We start from the raw sequence: 6,802 nt of genomic DNA, 5'->3' as shown, positions 1-6,802 counted from the left end.
CGGCCACCCAACCAAGATGGCCGCCATGGCTAAAAATAGAACATAGGGGTGAAATGTAGATTTTGGCTTATAACTCTGAAACCGCAGCCCTTAGAACAAATCTGACACGGAGAAAATTGTTTATCAGGTCAAGATCTATCTGCCCTGAAATTTTCAGATGAATCTGACAACCCGTTGTTGGGTTGCTCTCCCTGAATTGGTCATTTTACGGAAATTTTGCTGTTTTTGGTTATTATCTTGAATATTATTATAGATAGAGATTAACTGTAAACATCAATAATGTTGAGCAAAGTAAGATTTACAAATAAGTCAACATGACGGAAATGGTCAATTGACCCCTAAGGAGTTATTGTCCTTTATAGTCAATTTTTAACAATTTTCATAAAATTTGTAAATTTTAACTAACATTTTCCACTGAAACTACCGGGCCAAGTTCATTATAGATAGAGATAATTGTAAGCAGCAAGAAGGTTCAGTAAAGTAAGATGTACAAACACATCACCAACACCAAAACACAATTTTGGCATGAATCCATCTGCTTCCTTTGTTTAATATTCACATATACCAAGGTGAGCAACACAGGCTCTTTAGAGCCTCTAGTTACAACATACAACTCCATCATGTTAAGAAAAAAACCCAGCACGTATTGATAATTGACAAATATTCTGCATACCCTGTTTTATGCTAAACAAAATAAGGTATTGGTCATTCTATTCTTCCTTTGAAAAATATAAGCTTGGAAACTAAAAAGGAAAAACTTGTAAATTTACTAATTATTGGGTTATGTACATTAAAATCATGTGCAATATTATTACTATACAACATTAGACAATTTCAGAAGAAACAGTAAAAAAAACCCAGTAAAACTAGAGGTACTGCGAGTAAAGATCCCAAAATGATATCCTAATCTCATATATATCAATGGCAATATTCAAGATATGCTTAGGGAAATCTAAAACAATACTCTGATACAAAACGAGAGGTTCTCAAAAAGATTTTTGGTAAGGATTCTCAGATAGTTTAACTATATTCCAATTATTTGTGTTATAGTGGAAACAAAAATGTATTTAAGATATGGACATTGCCATTGAAAGGAAAAAAACACCATGTAAGTGCAATTACTTCTATAAAAAGTCGTCTGACAGTTTTGACCTCAATAGACAATAGGTACAGCTCAACATTCTAAACTCTTGTGACCCCTTAAAATATTTTTATTTATGGCGGTTTTCTATATGATAGGCAAAACCGGCATTTTCCCCCCATCTTCTTTTTTTTTAGCCCTGTCGACCACCTTGATTAGTAGGCGGATCATCGACATATTTTTTCAAATTAATTACAAAAATGATGATTTTTTTTTAAGTATTGTTCAATTTGACCCAGTAGTTTCAGAGGATAAAACTGTAAAGTTATCAGACGACGGAAGACAGACGCGAAATAATAATAAAAAACTGAATAGGTATTTCTACCAGGTGAGCTAAAATTACTAGTGTACAAGAACTGAAGGAACACACAGTTCATGCATTCACAGTTTAGGAATGATATTCAGGAGACGGATGACAGATGCAAAATGAATTCAATTTGGTTTTTCTACCAGGTGAGCTACAACGTGTACTAGAACTGAAGGAACACACAGTGCATGCGTTCACAGTTTAGGAATGATATTCAGAAAAACAACCATGTTGATAACAAGCACAAAACTTCAAACATAAAAAGAAGATAAGGTGGTTTGTTTCTATAAATATATCTTGTTTGACGTTGAAATAGTTATTTACATAATTGGCGAAAATGGTAGCCTTTTTTGGTTCCATAATTTTCGAAGTAGTATGAATGAAAAACTGTCCTTGCTTATAGAACGTATTGTTCATTATATAATTGAATTAAATGAAGCCACTAGCGTACGTTGCTTTTGTTTTATTATGTAGAATTTGAACTTTCTCACTCGCAATACTAAAAAAACGTGATTGCAGCATCTGTTTACAGACCCTTTTATTATCAAATAATTATAGGGAAGCAGAACATAAATTTACTTCTAGCTATTGTCTATGAATCAATAGACTATGTTGTACCAGTCATATTTGCTTACTACCTTTACACATGTTTTGTTATCTTCTTTTACACAACATACAACATATCAGGTGTTTTTCCACACCATATGTTTTCTCCACAAAACTAAGTTCTTTCGCTGCTTTAATATGTTTTAGAGCTACCATAAGTCGGTATACTGTTAGTTTCAGCATCTTGGATTCATTGCAATTCTTCCATTTAATGAGAAGATCATGAACCTGACCATTCACATCCCTGGGAAAATTGTATAAAGTACTCCTAATGTTCCCAATGCTAAGACACAATTAAAGCCCTAAGTGAACAACGCAATCATCAGGTTCTTTTCTGTCAAAGTATCAATTACAGCATCTGACGGAACATCTTGTAAGCGGCTATAAGCTTGTTCTGAAAAGAATTTAAAGTTAGTTAAGCTGATTGGAAATGACACAATATAACAATATATCAAAAAAGTACCAAGTCTTGAATCATTATACATATATAACGTCAAAAAAGAGCTAAATTACACAATTAAAGTCTTGTCCTTAACATAAGTCTCTAATGGACATACTTAAATTACCAACAGTTTTATGTTCGTGCGTACTCAAAGAAATGGAATTTTGCATAATATGAATTTAAAAGTGATGTCCATGAATCAGCAATTAAAACAATAAGAATAGATCTTCCTTCTAAAGTATGATCCTCTCTGTGTATCTGAAATACATCAATGAGTAGAAGTCTATGATAGCATCAAAGATCAAAGAGAAACATACACCCAAAAAATGGTAAAAGACAACGTATGATAAGGTCACTTTTTTATCTTGAATATTAAAATTAAGATTAAACGAAAAACCATTTACAATTCATAAAATCTAGTTTAGAACGCCACACAACCATTATAATATACTTTATACATTACTTTATGATTTATACCCTGTTTGACCCCCGAACACGATAAGTAGATATTAAACAATGTCAACTCGCCACTTTTTGAAGAAAAAAAAATCGCCCACTCTTGTTTACCGACTCGCCCCACTTTTAAAAAAGTGTAAAATCAAACTGAACAATTCCGAATTGATTTTCCTCTGAGTTCAGTATTTTTGTGATTTTACTTTTCACTGACAACTCACTTATTAACGAAAGGGGTTTAAACCTCACTGAATAAAGGTCTGCCAACTAGCCCCACTTATAAAAACATCTTGCTTCCTTTAAGTATGTTAAATTACTGATAGTCCATATCCAGTCGTCATGGTGTAGTGGTTGTGTTGTGGCTTGATATGCTAAAGGTCTTGAGTTCGAATCCTAGCATATACACTGGATGTTTTCTACGTTAATTTTGATAGATAGTCTTTTCCGTATAATTGTATATTTAATTATAAGTTTTATAGTGGATTTGCCATTCCCGCCAAAATGTTACAGAACAAAGGAAAGCATGCATAACAAAGACACTCAAACTAGGGTGATCCGGCTCAGATCACCCCTGTTAGAACTGGTATGCAAGACAACAGATTATAAATGCAACCTCCAAAATATTAAGATTTTACAAAATAACTAATTGAATCCCGTATCAATGAACTATGATTAGTAATTTGATTTATATTGAATTTCGGTTTATCTAATTTTTTTTATTTTTACATTTCTGGTATCCAAACTAAAAAAGTGATAAGACCTTAACCATGTTAACATATTCCAATCAAGTTGTTTAGTCGTTGCACACTGTACGTTTATAGTTAACAATTAAGGTAAAAACACAGGGCATAAAAGATAATATTATAGATAAACTGTTATCAGATGATATAAATTTGTTGAAAAATATTAAAACTTTTATATTATCAAGAAAAAGCTTACTTTGCAGTGTCCAATTTACATATATATAGTTGATTCATAAGAAGTGTTATATATATATGCAACACTGAATGTCTATTTTTAGAAAATGACTCATTATATCTTATGACAATATCGCGAAGAAGTATGTTAAAACTCGTCGAAGTTCATGCTTTTATTTGTTTTTTGAAATCCGAATTGTAATATAGCTTAACGTCGTGTGTCTTGTACACAATATTATTGTAAGATCTTAACTTAAGATTGTCTTATACGCAATATAATTATTAAGTAAGATGAATTCGTGGTCATATTACAGAATAATGCTGTTTGTTTACAAACAACGTCCCACGTGTTTGTGTGTCATCTAGACGTAATATGATTGGTTATAACTAGAATAGATTAGAATATAATAGAATGGAAAAGAACAGGATAGAAAATGATAGGATATAAAAGAACCGAAAAGAATAGATGATAGGATATAAAAAAAAACAGATTTTAATAGAATAGGATAGAATATATTAGGAATAACATTATACTAGTTATAAACTTCTTTTCAAATCAATGGGCACACATGGGGAATATGGAAAAATTATAATAACATATATACAATTATCGAAGAACAACCAGACTCTTGATTGAATGATTATTTCATAAATGAAACAAATAGGAAAATATAACTTCATACATGTACATTATTAATTTTGAAAACTTTATCTTGAATATTTTAGATCGTGCTTATAGATCATTGAATACACGTGTTTAAAGTGACGGCTCCATTGGAAAGCGCGTACTATCAACCTCTTCCACAACCCAACACATCTACCCCTTGATTGTAAAAATCAGTTATTTTTGGAAGAAAATCTTCTAATAAAATTTTCTGCACCTATGTCTCTCTACTTTAAAAGAAATCCGCTTCATTTCAGGTATATAGCATTTATTGTACATTTTGTGGGACATTTATTGTCGTTTGTTATCATTATTTTTATAATAATTAACAACATGTGCTAGACAACTGATTCTCAAAAAAAAAAATCCCCTACATATTGTATGTTTCGGGAGGAGGGAAAAGACCAGTAAAAGATCGATCAAAAGTTAATCGGGTTTTATTTGTATAAATATATCGTAATCGGCCAGTCCCTCCTCCCTTCCTCCAACCCCGGCCTATCCCTTTTGAAAATAATTGGTTCGTTTTAGAAATCTATATAGACCATGATTGTTTAAAAATAACATTGGAATAGAAATAGAATTAAATTTAACACTATATATATAAGGTATGGGGAAATTTGGATTCAGTTTTTTTTTTTTCTTGTTTTGTCATCTGTTTAATCACAATATATACTATCTCCAAATTGGGGGATCACAATATTTTTTGGTAAAGAAAAAAAAAAAAATTTTGAAGTTAAATGGTCGTTCCATCGTTGTCTAGATCATTTCTACATTAGTTTTGTCCCAGCAACTGCTCTTGCTTATATTATCATATGAATGATTAAACGAAAACTATTTTTCCAGGAAAACGACCGTCAGATACTTTATAATTGTGGTGATATCACTCATAATTTTTTAATAAAAAGATGCTTGACAGCAATTCAAGAATACTATTCAAAACCAGAATTAACCACGTCGAGCATATTTCCAGATAACATTCAGACTTTACCCAGATAGTCAAGTATTCAATCAGACTTAGCATGGAAAAAGGCCAAATAACTAACGAAATTGAAGAGCATTGAGGTTTCAAAATTCTGTAAAATTTCGCCCAAAAAACAGCTAATTAGCTATTCTTAAATTCAAACTTTTGATAATCTTAGAATTTTCAGACTATTGCAAAATCAAAACGAAATTTTAACATTTTTTTAAAAATCAATATATTTAATATTTAAGGGTAGTGGTGGGAATTTAATTCTAACTCTTTTTTTTTCTAATTTGCTAAGATTAGAATTTTCGTCATTTAAAACTAAGTAATGGTTAATAACGAATTCAAAATAAGGTTTTTTTTCTTTTTTCTTTTTATTTTACAGGAATTTACTTTTAACAAAAGACACAGATGTTCTAATCTAAGGTTCTAATGTGTTATCAATCAAATCATGGATGATGAGTCTGTTACACCACTGGGTCGATGCCACTGCTGGTGGACGTTTCGTCCCCGAGGGTATCACCAGCCCAGTAGTCAACACTTTGGTGTTGACATGAATATCATTAATGTGGTCATTTTTATAAATTTCCTGTTTACAAAACTTTGAATTTTTCGAAAAACTAAGGATTCTCTTATCCCAGGCATAGATTACCTTAGATGTATTTGGCACAAATTTTTGGAATTTTGGATCCTCAATGCTCTTCAACTTTGTACTTATTTGGCTTTATAAATATTTTGATATGAGCGTCACTGATGAGTCTTATGTAGACGAAACGCGCGTCTGGCGTACTAAATTCTAATCCTGGTACCTTTGATAACTATTTACACTTCAGAGGAGTTGATTCCAACTTTATCCTGTTACACTTTTATTGAATAGATTCCTCGTTAATCACGAACTCTCTATCTTGAAAGGTTGTCGTGATAAAAAGCGCATATATCCTACGAATATAAAATGAAGTTGACGGCTACATGTCAACAACTATGTGCATCTTCATCATGACAAAAACCCATGTCTTGCATCCTTGTTATAGGGAAAACGGTAGTATTACATTTCCCCAGCATAAGGTTTGCCTTTTGTGTACCCAAGACAGGCGAAGGAAGTCAACTTAGGAGAGCTGTGATTGGATGTAAAGGTACAATATATTTATTTTATTTATCTATGAATAACTGTAGTGTGTAAATTTAAAATATAAATTTTAAAACCCATTTAAATATTTTCTAGAGAATTATTCGAAAAGGCTTTCATAATTTCATAAATTTGGTGCAAAATGACGGTGGGCATGGATAACATAAACAAGCTCCGTTAGA

At 31.6% G+C, this 6,802-nt stretch overlaps 1 long non-coding RNA gene across 1 annotated transcript; it reads right to left on the bottom strand.

Annotated features, from left to right (window-relative positions):
* Positions 1 to 752: 752 nt before the first annotated feature.
* Positions 753 to 6,563, bottom strand: LOC143054583 (uncharacterized). Its single transcript, XR_012971742.1, has 2 exons — positions 6,304 to 6,563; positions 753 to 2,448 (listed from the first exon to the last, which is right to left on the bottom strand). It is a non-coding gene; the product is annotated as an uncharacterized LOC143054583 (long non-coding RNA).
* Positions 6,564 to 6,802: the final 239 nt, after the last annotated feature.

Source organism: Mytilus galloprovincialis, chromosome 12 (assembly GCF_965363235.1).
Source record: "Mytilus galloprovincialis chromosome 12, xbMytGall1.hap1.1, whole genome shotgun sequence".
NCBI lineage: Eukaryota > Metazoa > Mollusca > Bivalvia > Mytilida > Mytilidae > Mytilus > Mytilus galloprovincialis.
Note: the sequence above shows the minus strand (reverse complement) of the source record. Positions and strands in the feature narration are given on the sequence as shown.